Genomic DNA, 23,422 nt, shown 5'->3' with positions numbered 1-23,422 from the left:
AATCTCTTTTAATTGAAGGTAATACAGATAGATTCATTGTGTGGAATTTAGACAGAAGGTGCCGAAAAAAATATCCCAAACTGAAACGTTTTGTCAGCATTATTGAGATAATAATTTATAATAATTAGACATAGTAAAATACTAAATTAGTGAACAATATCAAAGTTCTAAATGTTGCCTTGCACACAATAGGCACTCAGAAAGTATTTATTGCATAATTAGCTGAAACTGTTTAGGGTTAGACTCAGGAAAATACATTTACTCAAAGTTTACTATTTGATAAACTCTGAATCAGATGCAGCTTAGATGAAACACAGAAAATACTGTTAGTTGCACTATTTCACTTTCTCTTTCTTATTTTCATTCTGAAATGATAGATAGAAGTGGGAGTGATTCAGTTTTACAGCAGCTCAGAAATCTGCTTAGAGGATAATTTGTGACTGGCTTTTTAATTACCTACAGTACTATTTGTCTCTGATTTTGCATGTCATTAAATACTTATGACATTAAATGTCACTACATTTTTTCAATATTTTGAATAAATATTGAAACTTAGGACTAAGAAGATTTGCGTCAACCTCTCCCTGTTCCTGTTGGATGCTGCAGTGGTGTACGGCAACATCTCAGATTGCTTGGTACAGTTGGAATGGCCCTCAAGGATTCAGAGTGCAGAAGGCTGTTAGGATCCTGGCTCAGTCACCACCTCTCTCTGAGACTTTGAAGCAGATTCAGATTCCAATGTAACAAATACATAGCAGATACGTCCTGGCCTCTTGTTCCATGAAAACACTTAGAAAACCAAGGATGATGTGAAATATGTTTTTAAAGAGAGAAAGAATTCTAAATTATTTATTAGTGACTTTCTAAGAAACATGCATTTTGGAAAATTTCAAACATACTCAAAGTGAAAGGAATGGCCTAATAAATCTCTGTGTTTTCATTGCCAAAACATTTGGCCAATGTAATTTTACTTACTTCCCAGACAAGTGTTTTTTTTTTTTTCCTTTCATTTCCTGAAACATTTTAAAGAAAATTATGGATTGATCCGATCATTAAACTCATAAAAACTTCAGTATGTAAGTACATCTTTAAAAAATCACATCTACTAATCCTTTTTGGTATTACAAACTCCCCACTAGCTTAGAAAAGTGAGAGGGTTAATGATTTGTTCAAGGCCATATGATTCAGTAGCAGAATTAGAGTGAGAGCTTCAATATTCTTAATACTTAATCTTATATTCTTTCCCTATAACGTGTTGCCTCTGAAAATGACCTATTTACTAGCTGTCTTAGTACATTTGAGCTGCTATAACAAAATACCAGAGACTGGGTATCTTATGAACAACAGATGTAATTTATTTCTCATGACTGTGTAAGCTGGAAGTGCAAGTGCAAGTTCAAGGCGCCAGTGGATTTGGAGTCTGGTGAGGGTCTGCTTTCTAGTTCATAGATGGCATCTTCCAGCTGGGTCCTCACATGGTAGAAAAGTCAACACCCCACCCCCCCACCCCACGGCGCCATCCTGTGCCTCTTTTGTAAGGCACTAATACCTTCAGGACCAAATAAATCACCACCTTTTAATACCATACACCGGGGTCTGTTTCAACATATCATTTTTGGGTGGACATAAATGTTCAGACAATAGCACTAGCTGAAAAGAAAAAAAATATTGCAATTCGATTCTCTGCAAGTGTATTAAGTCAGAGATATTAAAAATGAGAATTCCTGAGCCCCAACCCTAGAGGACCTAATTCTTTAGAGCTGGTATGGAGCCAGCAATACGTTGGAACAAATTTATATCAGTTCTTGAGAACCAACTATTTCCTTTCAAGGAATTTTATGAGCCAATTACTAAAAAAATCATTAAAAATTAAATCATACAAACATATAATTGCATAAATTATATTAAAAACAAAGGTTATAAATATTCAAAGCTCAGCACTGCTTACTAACTTTGCTGCACTTTCCTGTTATTTGTGCTGTTGAGGTCAAGTTCATTTTGTCTGTACGATGGAAACACTGTCTATGGTGTACCATTGTGTATCTTTCCCCAACCTCATCGGTGGTAGCTTGCATTTGGCCATGGGTATATTTCGAGTTTACACCAACAAAATTTACAAGGACAAACCATGCTTGATTTGTAGCTTTGTTGCTTGTCTGAAAAATGGTGGAGGAAATGTTAATAATGTAGATTAAACTTAAAGTGTGTTATGCTTGTGGCTATTACATTATAAAAAGCTTTAAAAAGTTAAGGAAATGTTGTTCTAATATTCAAAACCTATTATTCAGCAAATAAGTCTCTTAGATCATCAGTACATAATATGAGATTCATACATCATGTTTCACTTTGTTTATTCATTTTGAAACTACATTTGCTTATCAAATTTTAGCATAAGTTGGCCACGCTTGCTGCAGCCATAAATAACAAGAGTTCGGTAAAAATGATAAAAGTATTCTGCTGGAATGCATTAGATTTGTGAAGTTTATAATAACGGATATTGGATAATGTATTATTATTTGTAAATTGTGTGCTATGAATCCTTTTATTAGCAAAATATATAATGTTCTTGTGAACATACATAATGCCTACATTTGTTGGGGGAAGGACTAGTTGGTTGGTAAACATTTTCTAGAAAAACCCTTGAATGGTCATTTTAAATGACCATGGAATAATGACATTAAGCAAAAATCAGGATTGGGCTGGGGTTGTAGTTCCGTGGCAGGGCACTTGCCTCACACATTTGAGGCACTGGGTTTGATCTTCAGCACTTACACAAAAATAAACAAACAAAATAAAAATATTGTATCCATATATAACTAAAAATAATAATAATAATAAAAAGATCAGGATTGCTTAATTTAGTCTCCAAAGATTTCTTCCTGATCTTTACTGAAAGCAAATACAGAATGTGTCCTTTCAAATGTAGAGGTCATTTCTAAAAAATTTAAAGCTTAAAATGTTTTATAGAAGTATAATTAACATATGATAAATGGCAGATATTTAGAATATGCAACGTGATAAGTCTTGACATATTGTACCCTTGTGAAATCAAGATTGTGAACATATTCATTACCCCTAAAGATTTTCTCATGTTCTTGTAATTCTTCTCTTCTGCCCTCCCTGACTACTCCACACCCAAGCAACTGCTGATACACTTTTTGTCACATTTGCATTTTCTAGAATTTCATATAAATGATATTATACAGGGTTACTCTCTCTAGTATGGCTTCTTAAACTAAGCATGGTCACTCTGAGATTCATTTACATTACTGAGCACCTGAATGGCTCATTTCTTTCTTTCTTTCTTTTGTCCAGCAGTATGCCAATATTCCATGATTTCTTTATTCATTCAGTTGCTGCCATTTATTTCCAGTTTTTATCTATTGCAAATAATGCTCCTATGAACATTTTAATATAAATTTTTATATGAATATTTATTTATTTTCTTAGATTAATATCTAGGAGTGGAATGGCTGGATAATGTGGTTGAATATCACGTTTAGTTTTGTTTTTTTTTAAGAAACTGCCAAATTATTTTCTGTAGCAGCAAAGATCTTTTTTTTTTCTTTTTCTGTTTTCCTCCTTCCCTCTCTTTCTCCCTCCCTTCCTGGTGGTGAGAAAATGTGAGTGGTTCTGATATTGCTTCAAGATTTTCATGTGAGTACTCCAAGCAAGCTGGTCATGCAATTCACCAAAATTTATATTCCTTAAATAATTATGTAAAATTTATTTAATGGAACTCAGAATAAACTATTTTATAGCACTAACCTCCATTGCATGAAGTTAGAGTCACTTCATTTACTCATTGGCTTATGATGAATTTGTTTGAATTTATTTTCCATTTTCTGCAGTTCTTGTTTGCATTTATTTTTTCTTTCATGATTTTCTGAACCATACCGCATCTTAGGAAATATATTAAAGGGTATTACATTGTAAATAATAATATTAAAAAAGCATATTCACTTCAGTAAGCGTTGTGCGACATAATTAATTTCAGAATTTCAATTGGAGGCAACTAATTGCTAATTAGCACATACATATATACATTACCAAAATACTCAACAGAGGGGGGTGTGTGTGTGTGTGTGTGTGTGTGTGTGTGTGTGTGTGTTTGCCATATCCAGAATGTCTATTTGAAGAATATCTATTCCAAACATAGTGAGGCAAATTACATTTTACCCTGGTTAACTGAGGCTGTATTTCCAATTTATTTTAGTGATAGGTTGGTCTCTTTTATATTATTGCTCTGAGAGGCTCCCTAGCCCCTCAGTTTTTCTGGGTTTGAGTGGTGCTCTTAAAGAAAGAGAATCTAAAAGCTAAGACTAGCTCTGCTGTAATTACATAACACACTGTGCAAAACCCATGATCTAAAACAGCACAGCTAGAGTCAACCTCCAACTAATTAAAACTAGAAATTCTGAGCTTGAATCAGGACATTCCCAAAGACCTGAGCACAGGGGAGCCCTGACTAGAAAACATTTTCCTGTGTCTGTGCGACAGATTCTGAACATCTAAATTACTTCGTGAAACAGCATTACTGCCCAGATTTTCGCAGAATGGGTTGGTTGGTGGCAGGACTGGAAGTGAGCACTCTGCCAGTACTCTCTGCAACTTTTTGGTTGGACTTTCCGAGATGGGGAGGCTCCAGCAGCCTCTTCCCTCCCTGGGGGAAAGAGGCCAAGAGTGATTCTTTGATGTGTCTGCAGTATGCTATATTAAATTATTTATTTTGTTATTTTTTCTGTTGTCACCATATTACTCTGAAAGCACAGAGCTGTCCATATAACAATGAGAGCTCAATATTTGGCCCCTTCTCGTAGGCACTGTGTTCCAAATTACGGCAAGAGTTATGTAAGTCTTCAAAAAGCTCTTTATCAGTGAAGGAGCAATCTGTCTTTCTCTGGCCAATCAAGATAAAAGCTGTATCTGAAGGGAAGCCCTGTTTATAGATCCTGAGACTGGTAGTCATCCAAGATGCTAGTTAAAAAAAAAAAAGAGGAAGAAGAAATATTACGAAGGAGAAATCTGTGCTCTGCGGAAAAGAAGAGAAACAAAAGCTTCTCTATCCAGTTATGTAAACACTGTTGGTATGACTCTAGCTGTTGGCTTAAGAAATTGAGAATGTACTGACAACATTGATTATCACCTCAGAGTACAAAACATGGGATGCTATACTGCAGCAGAGAGCAAAGGCTTGAAGAGGCAGACTCATTAATTAAAATTAAAATCTTGCTCAATTTTGTGTTGCAATACAGTCGTCCCTTGGTATTTGTGGGGCGATTGGTTCTAGGACACCTCACAGATACCTAAATCCCAAGGTGCTCAAGACCCTTAGAAAATGGTGGAGTGTTGCATTGAACCTAGACACATAAGTCATCTCTAGATGACTTATAATACCCAATACAATGTCAATCCTATGTAATTCATAGTTATGTTGTATTGTTTAGGAAATAGTGACGAAAGTCTGCACATGTTCAGCACCGAAACATTTAAAAAATATATTTTCCATCTGAGATTAGTTGAACCCATGGAAATGGAGCTCACCCATAAGAAGGGCCAACCAACCACCCTTTGTCTCATTTCCCATAGCTTCACTCAAGTTCTACTCAGAACATAAAAGAGCACATGTGGTATTGCAGAGCATCAGATTCAGAATGGGGCTGGCTGAATCTCCTTTCTGGATTTACCTTTGCTGTCAGAGGAAAGTATTGGGAAGGTCAATGGTTCCCACCATAAAGAACCTATTTTATTGTCTTTGCCCTGTAGATACATTTTGAAAGATTTTATTAGTTGTCTAAGTTCCTTTTCTCTGGCTACGAGGTAGGGGAAGCCCAGGGGGTATGTACAGGGAATGGAAGTTGGCCGGGGTATGAATCTTAGTCCCACAGCTTACTAGCTACATGACCTTGAGAAAGCCATGGGATCTCTTTAAGCCTCAGTCTCCTTATAGAGCTGTGGCACAATTGCTAGCATAAACATTTTTTAGAGCAGTGGCTGGGACATGGTCAAAGCCAAAAATCTTTAATAGCAGAGATGCTCCTGCACCTGCTGCTACCTTTCTTCTTTTTGGATAGTAGTGTTGGCCTTTCTGGGAGTTGACTAGCAGTCTCACCTCCATGCCTAAAGAGATACATCAAACTCTGATTTGAGTGATGCTATTGTAGAGTTAAGAGGGTGTGGGAGTGGGCAACAGGAGTTTGGGGACAGAGATGGTAGGTGCAGAGAACTATGCTAATTTTGCCTGGTGAACATATCAGAACACAAGTTGGATAAGGCCTCAAACCAGGTTGCTCCCAGAGAAGAAATCATACGTGCAGAAGGCCAAGCCAATCATCACAAGTGCCTGTGAGAAGAAGGTGCTAGAGGGGGGAGCAACTCTTGGAGACCCAGTGCCGGTTCAGACTGGCTGAGCACACCCGTCTCACTCACCGTGGGGCTGTGGTTCCCAGCAATGGCCAGGGCGTTTAAACAAACTCAGGACTTGCGTCTGCAGGTGAAGGGTGTTGACAGTCTGTAACTACAGAGGTGGAAGAGGAAGGGATCCAAGAGTAGTTTTCCCCCTATTTGTATGAACATTATTTTTCTATTTCATCTCTGTTTCATTCAGATTTTAACCTAAGATTTGTCATTCTTTTGAGAATATAATGAATTTACCACATTGCTGATATGGTTGTCATGCTAAAAACAATCAGAAGAACTAAATATACAGTTCCTCATGTGCTGTTCACTCCTTCTGGTTGCTTAATTCTGGAAGTCGTGGTTTCTAGGCTGAGACTGATGGTTTGTTGGGCAGGGTCGCCCTTCACAACTCAGAAAGTCCCATTTTGGCATCGACACTGAATCAACTTGGGTCCATTGTGAAATGTCAGCATAACTACACAGATTTCTATGATTCTAGCAAAAACCAGAGAACTCTTTAATATTTAGATAGCTTGTGAAATGTTTGCTATTGGGTAAACAAAACTTTGCATTAAATTTTTGAAGTGCTGATAATGGTTCCTGTCTGGCAGAAGGAACTTCATGACCACCCCAATGACTACTGCAAAATGTTATGCTTCTGACCATCTATCACCCTCACTTCTGAAGCTCCCTGTCTTTCTCACCTTTCTTCCCAGCTTCCTCTATCGAATCCTCTTTTCTGTCTTGAGAATTCTAAGGTTCCTTTGGATTGTTCTCCCGGCCACCTTTTATTTTTTTCACTGCATACACTCTTTCCAGTTGATCTTTTCATGTACAAGGACATTTTTTGTACAAGGAGGATTCTCCCTACTTCTCTAGCCCTGGCCTTTCCCAAGTTCTAGGTCTCTCTTTCTAATTGATAACCAGACTTCACCTCTGGGGTGCCCCACAGATAAGGGCTCAGCTATTTTTCACGTTGATTTTCCTACTGGCTTAAACCAGTCATAATTTATCTTCCTAGTCCCTCCTATAGTTGGTGGCATCTTTGATCTCTCTTTTAGGGCCTCAGTGGGACCTCATGGAGATGGGCTCTGAGCACAATTAGGGCTCTCACTGCAAAAGGGAAAGGCTGATTGTTCAACTAAAACCTGCCCATATCCACACATTCCCATCCCACTAAAATTCAGATAATAGTCTTCATCTGACAGTCAGAGTCCCCAGTAATCTAGACTCAGGCCCTTCTAGAGTCTCACCCTTCTCTCTGAATATTCCCTACATTCTGGTCTTTTTGGACCACTCTTATTCCATCTCTGCTTCACTCGTCAGGCATCACCTCTTGGGCCGTACCCCTGCTCTTTTCTGTCCATCAAAATCCTACTCATCTTTCAGGAGCTCCCTCAAAAGCCACTTCTAACATGAAGCTGTCTCTGGGCAATGCAGGGATCTGCCCTTCACTTTCTCCCTTGTACTCCTAAAAGACTAGGCTCAGTCTTTTCTACTAGATTTTAGGTTCCTTGATAAGGACTACGCTTAGTCATGTTTGTTGTTCCCACAGTGCCTGGCACACAGTAACTGCCTAACTTACTGTTGGAGATGAGTAATGATTTGACTAAAACATTCTCTGGTGGTGTTTACAGCAAAGCCAAGGGTGTCTTATGATGCTAGGGAAGGAACGCCGCCGAGTTTCCCCTTAGATAACTGTGTCTGGCTGTGCACAGGGAATCCCTCTGCACGCAGGGCCTAGGAACATATGAACAGGGAAGGAAATGCCCTTTCTTCTGCCATGGCAAAGCTTGCTTTCTACAGAAGTATCTTTGCCTTGCTGTGTCTTTTTTTTCCGGGTGGGTGGCTTACTTCTTGCTTTCCTAGGGTCTTTCTTATTTGGGGACCTACTGATTCCTCCTATATTTGCCCTTCCCCTCCCCAGGATGCTGTCACTGTTCAGTGTCTATATTTTATATGGTAGTTCTTCTGTTCTAATATCCTTGAGTCCATCTTTATGTATCCTGTTTCTACTCTCAGTAATAAAGACTCTTACAATAATGTGTCATTGAAACATATTCTTTTATTAATGGAGGCCTTACCATCGTGAATATTTATAGCAGTGAAAGGGTACAAAGTGAAATCTGAAAGTGGGACAGGACTTTGCAGATATTGACTTAAATAATGAATGATGCTTTTTTTTTAAAAAAAAAAAGTCGCTAGTAGGCTCAGGAAGATGATAGCAACACAAAATATCCTATTTACCAGAGTTAAAAAAGTTAAAGCAGAAATGAAATTTTGAGGACCCCTTAACTAACCTATTGAGACTTGAGTTACCAAATGGCAAAAGCAGAATTCCTATTCATAAATAAAGGCCTGGGTGAGCTAAATATGTGCATCAGTGTATTCATGCAAATAGTTTTGTAAGAAAAGACACTGTTTTGAGCATAACTACGCTTAGACATCTGGATTTTATGGATGCAGACCAGGTGTGGATTGACTTCTGCTGCTTCACATATCTTGTTTTTCTGTAGGTCCCTTTGTAAACCTCTGTTTTTCTCCTATAGATAGAAGGACTGAGGAGCCTGGGTACATAGGAGAATGGAAAAGCCAACCTGCGCTGCACCAGACGTTCTAGATGGCTTTCATGTGGGATCTCAGCTGTACTGCTGGAGCTGTTTAACAGGGAATGGCTCCTGTCGCCTGTTGTGTGGAGAGAGCTTGGAGTGCAATGCAAGAAACACATTTTCTCATTTCAGTTCTTGTCCAGAATTGATCTGGAAAGAAAAGACATGAACGATGAGGGTGTAAATTTGAAAATAGTGTGAAATGGCTAATTAACTTTGATGTGTGTATTTAAAGATGTTAATGTAAGACATCCTTACACAGTCAACCAATATTCATTGAGCCCTTACTTATTAGACTTACAGTGCTCTTGAACACATATTTTTTCCCTAGAAAAACAAAGCTCCTTGGAGTCAAACATTATTTACTTTACTTACTTTAAATGAAAATTTACTTTAAAGTATAGCTCCTATTTTTGAGCTTCCTTAATCAGATTGCATGGGATATAATTAGGTCCTATCTTAGTGACTTGGCACCCATAGTACACTATATGGCCAGTCTCTGTGCTTGAGTACAACAGACCTCTTCCATCTAAAGACCTGCCTCTGACTACCTAGCACATTTGCACTTAACTAAGAGATCAGATAACCCTGACTAGTAGAAGAGCCACCTGGACTTGAGTGTGTGTACTACAAAGTAAGGTCAGTGATGTTTCACAACTGTTGGTTCAGCTCCAGGTCAAGGTTCTCAAGGATCTGGGTGAGGCTAAGAAGTCCAAGCTTGAATTGTATGAGACATTTCTGAACTTAAAAGTTTAACAACTATGTAGTCTCTATTTGAAAAAAGTCATTGGAGAAATTAAATATAATATGCGTATTTTTGCATTTTATAAATGTTAAATTTTGCCATTGTATGCATTGTTTTAAAATTTATTTTTATAGAAACTACCTTTTTCCCCCAGGGGATAAAAATCATTCTGGTATCTACAGAGTTGAGGCAAAGAACCTCACCCTCCCCCCACTGGCACAAAGGCCAAATTTGGGGGCCAACAGAGGTGAGGCAAAGAACCTCACCCCCCCACTGGTGCAAAGGCCAAATTGGGGGGCCAACAGAGGTGAGGCAAAGAACCTCACCCCTCCACACTGGTGCAAAGGCCTATCCACAAGTATGGCTGTATGCTGGACTGGTAGTCAGTGATGGGTATGATCCAATTGCAGTGGTACCAACCTAAGACAGGAGGCTGACGCCTTGAGGTCAGCTCATCCGATGACAGGCAAGGACCATATGTAGTATTGGACAGCCTAACAGGCACGGTCCCTAAGCCACATTGCTTGTTGTTTAATTAAACAGAAGTGGGGAGATGTTGAGGGCCACAGCCGAGTCAGGATGACGCATGGCATTTTTGCCAGAAGTAGTGGTTGAGAGGTGATGCTAGCGAGCCATTAAGATAATGACTTTTGAGTTCTGGCGGAGTTCCCGTTGAGTTCCGCTTGAGCTCTCGCGGGGATTCCCGGAGAGTTCCCATTGGTTGGGGAAGTGCCAGGGGGGATATTTCCGGTTGCTGGTTCCTGGAGGAGCCGCGTGGCATTCGGGGGAGTTCCCGGGAGTGTGTGTGGAGTGTGCTGGTGGAGTTCAGAAATAAAGTTTGTTCCTGCTTCAGTGGCTCATGATTTGTGCCCAGCCAGACTGCGGCAATGGCTTCAGTTATTTCCAGAACTTTCTATATATTTCCTTACTGTTACCATATCACTAATGCCATATTAAGGCACCTCTGTTATATCCTTGGAAAATCAAATAACACAGTTTTATTCCTAAATCATATTTATGGAAAATGCTTAACCATACAATGCTCTTACTAAAGGTTAAATTCCATGGGGAAAACTTCTCCTTTCTTTGTAATAAGTCATTCTGGCCCTTGGTCTTTGGGGTCTCTAGGATCCCATCCTTCTACTGGTTTTGCTGCTCAGTTCAGCTGGGCATTTTAAAGAAATGGGAACTGCACAACATGCTGCTTATTCTTTTCTCCTCAGACACTGCTGCTTCTGGTGATGGAGATGAAATACAACTCTGACACAGTTTGGTAATAGTGGCTCCCAATGGGATAATCCAAAGGCTGTTTCAGATCTACTTTCTTTCTGGTTAGTACATCCAGAAAAAAATGTATCTTTTTTCAATTATGATGTTATTTAGTTTCATAGTTTTATCACTTTTTCAGCTCCCTTATTTTTTCATACATTTTATTGTCACAATGTCCAGAAAGGCACTGAACCCTTAGAATCAATTTTAGGCCTGGATGTATATTGACATATACTGATTTGATACATGTTGATACACTACTGCTATGCAGATAAACCAGTATCTAAAGGGAAAGAAGCTGGAAGTAGTACCTCCAGGTATCTTTGTGTGTTGAGTCCCCAAAGGAAATGCCATCATATCTTGAAGCCATTTCCCTTTTTAAGATAAGAGGAAGAGAGACAGTTGCAGCTACAAAGGCACCTCCTTTGACTTCCCCAGAATGATCCACACAGTTTAGAACCTGAAGCTGACAACACATGTCTATAATGGGTCATGGCAGCACATACTCAGGTTTTCTGGCCAGTTTTCAAACCAGATTCCATGCTTCCTGTTCTTATATAATTGTGGAGACATCACTGAATGGAGAAATGGGAGATAATTCAGGAGGAAAAAAAATCAATACTTTAACAACTTGTCACAACTTGTAGGTGTGGGAATATTTTGGTGGTAGCCAGAAGGCTCTGAAGAGGTTACTTGGCTACTCAAAAGAGTACTTGGTTGTGAAAGCACTAATTTTTACATAACTTACAACTAACTCCAACCTCCAAGTGGTGCTGTCCTTCTGCAAATGGGGACTGTCATATGGTTTGCTTTATGAGGTTGCTAGGAGATAATATGTGGATGAACTTGGCCAATGACTTGTACCTACATATGGATGTATGTATCCTGTATTAACTATTCATTGTCTTCATTATCCTGCAGCTTAGGGGGCGGGCAGCAACAGAACAGACATTATATTTTTTATTCATTTGGTGAATACCTGGTTCTTCCCTCTTTCCCAAATCTCAACTGAGTTGCTGTGGGAATGACAGCAGGTCACAAGGCTGAATTTGCTCACTTGAGGTGTGGGAGTGGGGACAGAGTCACCTGGGGAATCCTGGTAGGAAGCCAAACTTGCTGCAAGAATGGGTGCTTAATGGGAATTTAGCTGCTCACAGACCCACTACCTTGTGCCCAAGTAAAAATCTGGTGTCCTGAAATCTCTGGGATGAGGGCTTTGAGCATTCTGATGGTCAGGCAGTAGAAGGAGCTCTGCACCAGGAATCACAGGATTCTGTTTCCAGTTCTGGTCTGCCATCCTTCATCAAGGGGCCATTGCGAGTTGCCTGGCTGCATCAGTAGGTGGAGATCACCTCTTCCAGGCTACCACGGACTCCTCCTGAGTCCCCTTCAATTATATTGAGAATTGGGGATCATAATACTCCCCAACTCCCTCTCGCATAGATCAGTGGTGGGGCAGTTACAAATGACAGGTGACAGGTGGAGGTGAATGTGCATGTGTTGAGGGCAGTGGTGGTATCTTTTATTTTTAATACCCTACTTGCCCACTTTCCATCCTATCCTCCTTCCTCTCCCACTTCTCTCCGAGGGCTCCCAGTGGCCGCCAGTGGTCTCTGCAGACTTTACTAAATCACACGGTGGAGGTGTCTCAGAGTTAAAGGGGTTTCTGACCTTCGCAGTAAATGAAAGTTCTCTAACCGAGGCATTATACTGACCAGCGTAACACAGACAGCGAATTCTTCTCTGAAGTGCAATCTTACCAAGTTTCCTAGGCAAGTCGGCCCACAGGGGTTAGGGCATTTCGGTAATGGCAAAGGAAAACAGGTGGTTAGTGGGGGACTGGGGAACCGAAAGATGAAGGACCCCACAGCTGCAGGCTAGACACCCACCTCTCTCCTGGGACCCGGGGCACGCCACAACGTCCTAGCCCCTTCCCTTAACTTCTCCTGATCTCAGTGACCAGTCTCTCGCAAGACTGGTCCCCCTTCGGGACCCTGCAGAATGACAAGCCTGAGCTAGGGCGCCCCGCTCAGCCCGGGCGCAGGGACGCACTGCAGAGGAGTTGTGGGGGACGCGGGTGGGCGCAGCCAGCGCGATCCCAGCCGGGTGGCTGCCGCCGCGCGGGCTCGCGGGCCCGTCCGGCTCCCACCCGGCGGCGGACGCTGGGGCTTGGCCGCGGTTCAGCCCGCCCGCCCGCCCGAGCCGCCGCTGCCGCCGCCACTCCCCGCCCCCCGGGTCCCTGGAGGCTCCGCGGCTGCCGAGCGGGAGGTGGAGCCGAGCCCGCGGCCGCCGAGCAGGAGGGAAAGTTCGGCGGCGGCGGGCGCAGCGGGAACCGGGCCGGGCAGCCCGGAGGGCGCCTCGGGGTGAGTCGGGTCCCCTCCCCGGCCGGCGGGGTGTGTCGCGCCGCGCGGGGGCGTCGGTGCCGCTCTTCCATCTGCGTAGCCCCGCGCGGCTTTCTTGCGCGCCCCAGCCCGCGACCTCGGGGTGGCTCCCCAGCCGGGAGGACGGTGCTGCGCGGGGCCTCGCTCCGCCGCTGCCGGCCGGCTGGGGCCCGAGGACTAGCACCGGGAGGGGGCTCGGCGCAGCGCAGGGCTGGGGCGGCCCGGCCCGCCGAGGGCGCGGTGCCTTCAGGTGGACGCGCGAGCACGCGGGGAGGCTTCTAGTGAGGGTCAGGGGCCGCGGCGACCCGGGTCACTTGGGTTTCGCTGCCGTTTATCGTAGCGCTCGGCTGTTTAATTACTTTCTCGAAACCCCACTAAAAAGTAGCCTTTACACGTGCCCGCCGACTACTTTGCTGTTATTGTCCTTTTATTTTTTGCTGTGATGGAGAGGGTGGCCGGTGGGCAGCGTGCTCTCCTGCCTTGGACCAGGGCCATGGTGACCGTGACGGAGGGTCACTGCGATCAGATCCCACAGTACCCCGCAGAAGCGTCTTGCACGATGGGTGCAGGGAAGCTATTCGAGGTCATGGTCTTGGGGTGTCTGGGGTTCGGAGGGCTGGAGGAGGGGGAAGCGCTACCAAGCAAAGGCAAAGTTGTTTGTTTCCGAAACACTTCCTGCACCTGCGCTCCTGTCAGTGAGTCTGAACTTATCTTTTCATCGTGAACAGAGAAAGAATGGTGGGAGAGGAAAACATGTTACATGCCGAAATAGTGAGCCTGGGAAACACTAACAAATGAAATACTAACAAATGATGCGGTGGTTTTATTTCGCAAACTCCACTTTTATTTTGCTTTCAACGTCTTGGCACCTTTTAAACTGAGATGTCCTTAGATACTCTAGATAATAAAAGTAATTAACTGTTGTTTCATATTTTTTACTAGAAATTTAAACTTGGTTCTACAGGATTCCTTGGATTTTTGTCAGCATTATTCATGCAAGAAAGTCACAATTATCGTAATGTTGCAAAAGTGAACATGAATAAGGCTGGTGCAGTGGTCATCTTGTTATATGGAAGGAGAAAAGTCTTTCAGACTTGGAAGTAGAAGCATAAGGCAGAGATTAACTCATGCCCTGGTTATAAAAAGTGACTTGAATGTATGCAATAGTGCATAATATTATAGGGAATGGGTGGCTTGTGCTCCCAGAAAGTGCCTGTTCCTGGAAAACAAGAGATGGATCACATCTATTGTGGGAACCGGGTAAATATTTGATAATTTCTCTGCATGAAACTCAGGTACTCTATGTACTCCAAAGAATGCAATATGGAAATACTTTAATCCTGCCATCTTTGTATTTTGAATCTCATGTCTGTTTGCAGACTGTGTTAATGGGGTTCAAAAACAAAATAGACTTTTGGATTCACATATGTACATTATAATGAAGTGAGATTATGCTTCACTATTTCAGAATCATGGGCTCCAAGTTGCTTCTCCCATTTATTAACTGCGTTATTCTGGGAAAGGCATTTACCCTTGTCTAGCATTGGCACCCTAATTTGTAAAATGCTGATGTTACTCCTCTCTTTGTAGAGATGTTTGGCAGAATTAAATAACACCTAGAAACTTATGGGTCCAGGGCTTTGTAAATGTTATCTCTTGTTTTTCTTTATTTTTAGGAATCGTTAATTCTGGCATGTTTCAATAGTTTTTTAAAATTATATTTTTTTTTAAAAAAAATATGGTCTTATTTTCCTTCCATCCATCCTTCCATCCATTTGTGTTGAAGAAACTCAGTGCTGCCCTATGTGTATGTTTAAAAATGAGGAGCTGACAGTTTGGAGGTTGTGGTAGGCAATTCTTCTGGGTTTTCCTGTTGGTTAGAATCTGTCATCAGGTCATATGATGATGAATTGAGCTTTCCAACCTTCCTGTTGTCCTAGTTCTGTTCTGTATGTGATGCTATTATCTTGAAAAGAAATAGCAGTAATCTCTGTGTGTCTGCTCATCTCTCTGGTTTACTTGTCTCTCTACGTCACACTTGGTGCCCGGCAGGGTGTAAAGGGCTTATTGAATGTTAGTTGACTTGAAATTCAGAATGTATTGAAGTTATTCTTCAAGTCACATCCATTTTTTAATATTCCTGATGAAAGGACCTTGGGATTGTAAATTACAGCCCTCCTATATATTAGGGCTAATAGGGGTATTAAGGAGGCAAAGCTCAGGTAGACTTTATTACCTATTGATTTTGCCCTCATGATGAAGCAGTCTCATAAAATGTGCTAAGCCAGGTCGCAGAGGTAGCTTCACCACTAGGGGCCTCCTCCGCATAGTGGATCACCAGGGCCTGTCATTTGTTACCATTAATCTGTCCTTTGAGACAGCAGAGAAATTTGACTTCCTGGGTTCTCAGAATACTGTATGGGAAGAGGGCAACCTTGTGTGACTAGCATTACCAAAGGCCTGAAAATAAATGAAGAGTTCTCCAATAATGGATTTGGTATGGTTTTCTGAGTAACGTTAGAGCAAAACTTTAGAGCTAAAGAATTAAGGAGATTTAAGAATTGGGCTTTTTACTTTGCATATCTTACCATACAAATATATAAAATTCTTAAACTGAAAAAATCAAATATATGATTTCGATCTAGTATTTTAAAGTTTTCTCTTTCTCTCTGCTTTTTTGAATACTATCTATTCTGTTGCTGAAATGTCAGTGTTTGATTTAGATCCCGAGTACCCTCAAAGTGCCTTTCTACTTCTATCTCTCCTGGGTTAAATCCTTGCTCAAGTTAACATGTTGGTTAATGTTTTAGTCACGTGTGTGTGTGTGTGTGTGTCTTTGGTGATACTTATTTTTTAGTGAATCTAAAATTGCTTTATGTCTTAAATGGGTACTTGTATCACTAACAATATGGGTTGTTTCTCAAGGGAATTTTATTACCTGGCCAGTTAAAACTCCTGGTGTTCCTTTATTTTTTATTAAAGTGGGCCACATTGTATTCCACCTTTAAAATTGTTTTGTTACATTTCAGATGTGCATCATTGAAAGGCACCTGTCTTCTGTGTTAACTTATGAAAAGCCTTCTTATTTCTAAATTCTAACTTGAATGAAGTGAGTCAGGCTTGAGAATATTGATTGAACAACTCAAAGGTGTTTCTGTTTGCCAGATGAAATTTGCAAATTGTATGTGTGTAAGCAAACATCACACTCACAATATTGCCATATTGTTTGCAAATGAATATGAGAAACATCATATTTTCAGGTTTCTAGTGAAATTTAGTTACAATGACAAACAAAACATCTTTCAACTGTAAAGGAGAATTAAGCACAGCAGGAGAAAGGTCAGCCTGTTGTGGGCCTTATATCTTACCATGGGGCTTCTTATCTTATTTAGCAGAATGTATTTGAATTCAGAAAATTATCAGACATCCAATTCTGACTGTCACATGGTTGAATTTTAAAACAAGGCAATCTGGTTTTTGCTGTTTTTCCTATCAAGGTCTAGGTCAGTCCTTGTTAGGGAACAGCTTTTGCGTGAAGGCTTTAGATAATTTTTATTATCATTTCCCTCTGAATAAGCTAAATTTTTGGATTGCTTTTAGGATCCTGTGCATATCAGAGTTAAGCAGATCTTGTTTGCACAAATGAGCTCTTTTCTAGAACAGGAGGAGGTTTGCTCTTACCCTCACAGCCCCAGTTAGGGAAGGGTATGGCATCTCCTAGCCTCTGCTTCCTCTTACCAGACTGAAGCTGAGCCTCAGCCGGGATAATAGGCATAAACCTTTACACAGAACATCATGGTTGAGTTTGGGTAAGAACTCTGAACAGACCGAGATTATGGAAGCCTGAGGTGGGAGAAAATGAAAGGGTCTTTATACCTGGGAGTCATTTTTAGGAACCTGCATTTGGGTGTACCACCTGGATGGAATGACAACTGTTGGCTAGGATTTTCAGTGAAATATTTTGAACTTATCACTTAGTCAAACATTGCTTTGTTGCTCAGGTAATTTTTGTTGTTTTTAAGTGATGCAAAACCCAACATTTGGTTATCCTGGGGTCACATCTGCTGCTTTATTTTATTTTCACATACAAAGAACATTTGAGTTGGGAAGCAGGAAACGGGGAGGAGGTAGTTGTGAATTGTCTATTTATACTGAACTCTAGGGCAAGCCTTATTTTTGTGTTCCCATGGCACCTGGGCACCATTGTGCAGCTTAATATTAGGGACTGTTCACTGATGCTTTTGTGAATACCATCTATTCTGTTGCTGAAATGGCAGTGTTTGATTTAGGTCCTGGATACCCTCAAAAGTGTCTTTCTACTTCTATCTCTCCTGGGTCAAATCCTTGCTCAAGTTAACATGTTGGTTAATGTTTTAGTCAGCTTCTTTGCTGTTGTGACTGAAAGGACCCAACCAGAACAAATGTAGAGGAGAAAAAGTTTATCTGAGGGCTCACAGTTTCAGAGGTCTTATTCCATAGAAAGTTGGCTCTATTCCTTAGGGTTCCAGGTGAGGCAGAACGTCATGGTGGAAGAGTGTGGCAGAGGAAACCAACTCACACAGTAATCAGAAAGGAGGGAGGGGGGGGGAGAGAGAGAGAGAGAGAGAGAGAGAGAGAGAGAGAGAGAGAGAGAGAACGAACACTCACCGGTACAAATATATACCCACACCCATACCCCAATTCCCACCTCCTCCAACCATACCCTACCACTTTAGTTACCACTCAGTTAATCCCTATCAGGTGATTAATTCATTGATTGGGTTAAGACTCTTACAACCCAGTTTTTTTTCCCTCTGAACCTTCTTGCACTATCTCACATGTGAGCTTTTGGAGGACACCTCACATCTAAACCATAACAGTGAATATATGTAAACAGAGTTGCTGCCCAAGGAGTGTCTTTGTGACAATTACCACTAGGTGTTGATTCCTGAATTACCAGACAGCAGACTAGACTTCAGTCCTGTTCACTCCCTTGATGGGCTCTTGTGTGGCACATTCTGCACAGCTGTGCGTGGGGCCATTGTCTGTAAAAGTGGTTGGAAGAGTGCCTGGCATATAGTAAATTGTGTGTGTGTGTAACTGCTGGTGATTATTATCATCATTATTATTATTATCATTATTATTATCTGAGTTGCTCTCAGGGTAGATCATTCTAGTAATCACAGTGATCTGGAGCAGATGATTTAGTGAATTTAGTACTTATAATGATATTTGCAGAGGCAAGTAATTCATTGAAGTTTTCTCATTGCACATCTACCACAGTTCTTCTCTTCCCTTGATAAAAATGGCTACATTTATGGAGCACTTAACTGGGTAGCTGGTGCTGTGCTAAATGTGGGGCCTGGGCTCTTCCTTTACTCAGCAAGGTCACTTACAGAACACACTATTATTATCTGCATTCAACAGAGAGGAAAACCAAGACTTAGGAGGCACAGTACTTGCCCATCGTCGGCTAGGTGATAGTCACAGAGCTGGTCTTCAGTCTGTGTCTGCTTGGCTTCTGCTCGTAGCCTCTCTGCCGTTTTTTTTTTTTTTTTTTTTTTGTAGCATAAACTCATTGAACTGGCAGCTGGGAAAATATCTTATAGTTCTGAGGGTTAAAACAAAAACATGAAAGCACTGATTTTCCTTAGATTTTTGTATTTGTGTTCATTTCTGGGCAGGACGGAGCACAATAACAAATGCATTTTGATCAGTGGGTCTCCTTTAGTATGTTTTATTTTATGGGTTTGTACGTGTAGTATTTTCTAGTAGCTCAAAATATAGTGTAGAACGGCATCTCTGTACTACACTTAACTTATTATCCAGGCTCTTTGCAGGCATGTTACAAACATGATAAATGAATAAAGTCAAGTGTGTGGGTTGTGGAATATGAAGGTGTGAAGGGCTGAGTCAACCATTCACACATTCATTGAACAAACATTGCATATGCACCTGCTATAGGAAGGCACTACGTTGACTCCACAGGGAATATAAAGACAGGAAGATAGTGCAGGCAAGAGGGAAGCATTTGAGACCCTGGAGCAGGGTACTCCTGGGGTCTGTGTCCCAGCTGCACCACTTACTGCTGGAGGGGCCATGTCCCCTTAGTGAACATCTCTGAGACTTTGTTTCCTTGTGTGCATAATGGAGATAGTAACATTTTAGAGTCTTGCTTCAAGAATTAAATGGGATGCACAATATAGTGCCCAGCCACCTGGAGTGGCAGGCATTAAGCAATAGCAGCATCCTTCTTCTTTTTCTTTCTTATTTATCTCTCTCACCCTCCCACTTCTCTCCCCTTTGTCCCAACAGTTATGGAGCAGGAAGGTATAAAGGTATAAAATCCAAGATAGAATGGAATCAGTCTCCTGAAAATGTTATTTTCTGATTGTCCCTCATGGGGCTGGGACAAATCTGGCAGCTGCCTTGGTTGATGTGTGAGTTGGCACTAGCCTGAGGTTCCTATCATGCTTGGTTATCACTGGAGCTGGCCGGAGCCACTGAAGCCAACAGACAGTGGCAGCTTGGAGTCCAGGATAGGTTCCTGTGGGGTAGGAGTGGGTACATAGCATAGAATAAAGGATCAGTCAAGAACTCAGGTCTCATACAAATTGGAACAAGTCAGAAAGGAAGTCTGAGGTGGGTTTAGCAAAAGGGTTCAGGGTCTTGGGGGACAGCAAGCCAGGCTGTGAGCAGCCTGAGTTGGGTTGGTGGCTCTGAGTTGCAGCTCTAGGCCGGATGGCCTCTGCTAAGGAGCTCTGAGGACAGCTGCAGCCTTCTGCATCCCCAGTTGGTGCATTGCCTGGTATATACTTCTAACTCCCTGGGCTCTGACGGCAGGCATTTTCTGAAGGTCGCACATCCTCCATCAGCAAGTAGCTAAGTCAAAATTATTAGTGGCCTGCCAATCTCCACTGGAGATTTCATGGGGTAGCTGGTATTGCAGTAGAAATGAGCCCCTGCTCCTCTGCCAGTTGGGGATTTGGCTAAATACACCCAGGTCTGTTTCACTCTGCAGCTGGGAGCCAGGTCTGTGGGCCTCTGGGTAGAGTCCCACTGGCACAGCCTGTATAGTGGGCTGTGTTGTTAGACCAGGGTCGGTTTTTTACCCAGATGTTCCTGGTGGTTTTATGATAATGAGCCTCCTTGTTTGGTGTGCAGGGTAGATGCTGTGTGTGGCAGCCAGGGAACGTGGGTTTTACAAAATCATTACAGTTCAGGAAGGTCTCCCTCAGCCAGGGAGTGGGAAGCCTGGAGTCATTGCTTACTATTCCAGGGCACAGAGGCATGAACCGGCCCTTCTGTGTCCTAGCAAACAGGACCTGCCCAGGTGCAGGAGAAGCTTGATTCAGGCCTTTTAAAGCACCATGCAGCAAATTTAAAAACAGTATCGAGTTGGAGAACAGTTTGTTTAGAACAAGTTACTGTAATTTCCAAAAACCCATTTTATAGAATTAATAGAGTGTGTTAAAGTGGGAAAAAAAACAAGTTAAAAAAATGATAGAAGAGCTTTGTGGGAAGAGGAATAGTCCTTGGAATTCAAGTTAGTGCCTATGTGTCTTGGGAAGGCTAGATAGCGAAGGCCTGCAGAGAACTGATGGGTGAGAAACAAGGAAGGAACAGTGTTCTGCAGGAGACAGTGGCACCCTGGCTGAGTAGCCTGGGAGCTGGAGTCACTCACAGAAGGTCAGAGCTCTACTAGTTTCTCATCTATACAATGGATAGTCATGTTTATCTCCTTAGGTGGTTTGCTGATTAATTGAGATAACACATAGAAACGGTGTAGCACATGGCAAATACTTAATACATAGAAAATAAGTATTTTTTCCTTGGAGAAGTATTTGGAAGACTAGAAGGAGAATGGGACATTTGCCCTGGACTTTGAGTCTCCTGGTCCCATTCTTGGGCATTTTTTAAAATGTCTTCAATTCTAGACTATTGTAATCAAATGTCTTTGGGCTCCTACTGTGCGCATGTTGCTAAGGTGCTTGGGTGTGGAAATGAATTCCAGAAAACCACCTAAGGACCCTTATGTAGCTGAAAGTTTTAGACTGAGGTCGGTGGGACAATGACTAGGACAGGCTGTTAAACAGTGAATTTCTAATGTCCCTTGGCTACTTCAGTTAGCTGTTCAAATGACAGTAGATTTCCTTTTCTTCTTTCTCACCCACTCTCTCTATGTAAGTGGATAGGAATAGATACTTCTTGGACTTCCATGGACATAAGCAAGTCAGAATACTCTGAGTACCTTTGTGTGTCCTATGTACATAGAAGATTTATTTGCATACAATTATGGTATATAATAGGGAACAAGGGAGAGAAGCTTGTATTTTTTTTGGGGGGGGATATTTCTAGGGGTGTACTTAAGACTTCCAAGCTCTGGCTTCTGCCTAGGAGCTTCCTGTTGTCTTCTCACTAAACTCACGGCCTATAGATTCTTGGGCCTGACTAATGGGAGAAAACTGAGTTTGTAGACAAGTTGTTCCAGAAGGACCTTAGGTTTATAGAGATAGGATTCTAGAGCTGACTCACTCTGTGGCCACGAGCAAATTCTCAATCTGTAAAGCAGGAATTTAATCAGTGAGATGCAGGTGTTGTTCAAATGCAAAGCAATGAAATTTGTGGCCTGTGAACTGATTATCATTCCAAATGGTGGCCAAAGCCACAGTGTGAACAGAAAACTAGTTACTCTGTTGGAGCAAGTAAGTTGGTCCAACATCTTGGGTTTGAGGTTTTCTCAAAAGTAGTTTTTTCTTTGTAGAGAGTTTATTATTCACTGAAATAATTAAAAATCCAGAGAGTTTTTCCCATTAATGTCCTTGGGTATAAAAGGGAACTTATCCAGTCTCACTGGAATTAGCTTTTTACTTTCTTCCAAAATGTTTCTGACCTGCCATGGACCATTATCAGTGTCTATAATAAAGGCCACAGAGGATAACTCTTTTACACTCCTTGTGAAGAACTGGTACCTTGATGTTCAAGTGTTTCGATAGACTTGGGAAAGAAGGAGAGCAGAAACTACTAGCTTTGTGGTTTCTCTCCCGTCTAAGACAATGACTTCGCATGTTAGGAATTATTTGCTCACTGAGTACCAGGAATACAATTCTTTTTCATCCTTCCAAGATGGGGAACTTTACTGATGGTCACCAGGTAACCTGTGAGTGTTTGCACTTTTCACGAGGGTTCAGCTGATGGGTGGTGGGAATGGGTTTCTTGTAAAACTGTGGGGTTGCCTGAAAGCACGAAAGGGTATTTTTTTGGCCTGTGGAGCTGGTTCATCTTGGTGTGACGACACATGGGAGGCACCAGCTTTTTAAAACTCCTTTCTCTAGCCTCCATCAGAATTGTTGGATTATCCATGGGGTCAATGATGCTCTGGGTGAAGTGGCCAAGGAATGCTGCCGCTCATCTCCAAGGAACGAGGATCAGGAAATGAGTAGAGATGCTTTAAATAAAGTTGGCCATGTCCATTCAACTAATTTATATGAATTAGTTGAAACTAGAAGTGTCCAAAATGTGCATTTGAAAGAGTCACTTCATGCCTGGAGTATGTGTAAATGTCACTAAATAGTCTTGTCAACAACTTTTTGGTGTTAGAAGTGATAAGAGGATCATTGGTTAGCAAGAATATATCACCAGAAATAGCTGTACTTTGAAATCATCAGTCTAATTGTCATCATTTGAGATGATGTAGACTATCCCCATATTTTGCAAATATACAGAAGGAGGCCCAGAGAGGCCAAGAGTCACTTATCTAAGGTTACTCAGGTACTTAGTGGGATGACACAAACAGGGGCCTTGTTTGCGTCACTCGGCTCTTGCTGGGCTGTGCAATGTCATTCAGTACCATTGCTGGTTAGCAGGTAACCTGAGGTGCCCTTACCACGGTGACATCTACACAACTGCCTGGTCTCCAGTTGTTCAGAATCTTACCATGGACTCACCGTGTGCTTGGCTTTGTGCTGGGTGCTGGAGAAAGTAGATGAACACACAGGGCATTCTGGCTGCAGAGTAGTAAAATACTACAGAGAAAGGAA

General features: G+C 41.8%; 1 protein-coding gene across 2 annotated transcripts in view; it reads left to right on the top strand.

The window, feature by feature from the left end:
* Positions 1 to 13,197: 13,197 nt before the first annotated feature.
* The window catches only part of CSGALNACT1 (chondroitin sulfate N-acetylgalactosaminyltransferase 1), a 308,877-nt gene continuing 298,652 nt past the window's right edge, over positions 13,198 to 23,422 (top strand). Inside the window, exon 1 of one of the 2 annotated variants that reach the window (XM_081268974.1) lies at positions 13,198 to 13,385. The gene's annotated coding sequence lies outside the window, so the exon portion shown is untranslated. The remainder of the gene's footprint in view (positions 13,386 to 23,422) is intronic. The other variant, XM_081268975.1, reaches the window with a different exon arrangement.

The sequence above is a fragment of the Spermophilus citellus genome (genome assembly GCF_964194105.1).
Source record: "Spermophilus citellus genome assembly, chromosome: 16".
NCBI lineage: Eukaryota > Metazoa > Chordata > Mammalia > Rodentia > Sciuridae > Spermophilus > Spermophilus citellus.
Note: the sequence above shows the minus strand (reverse complement) of the source record. Positions and strands in the feature narration are given on the sequence as shown.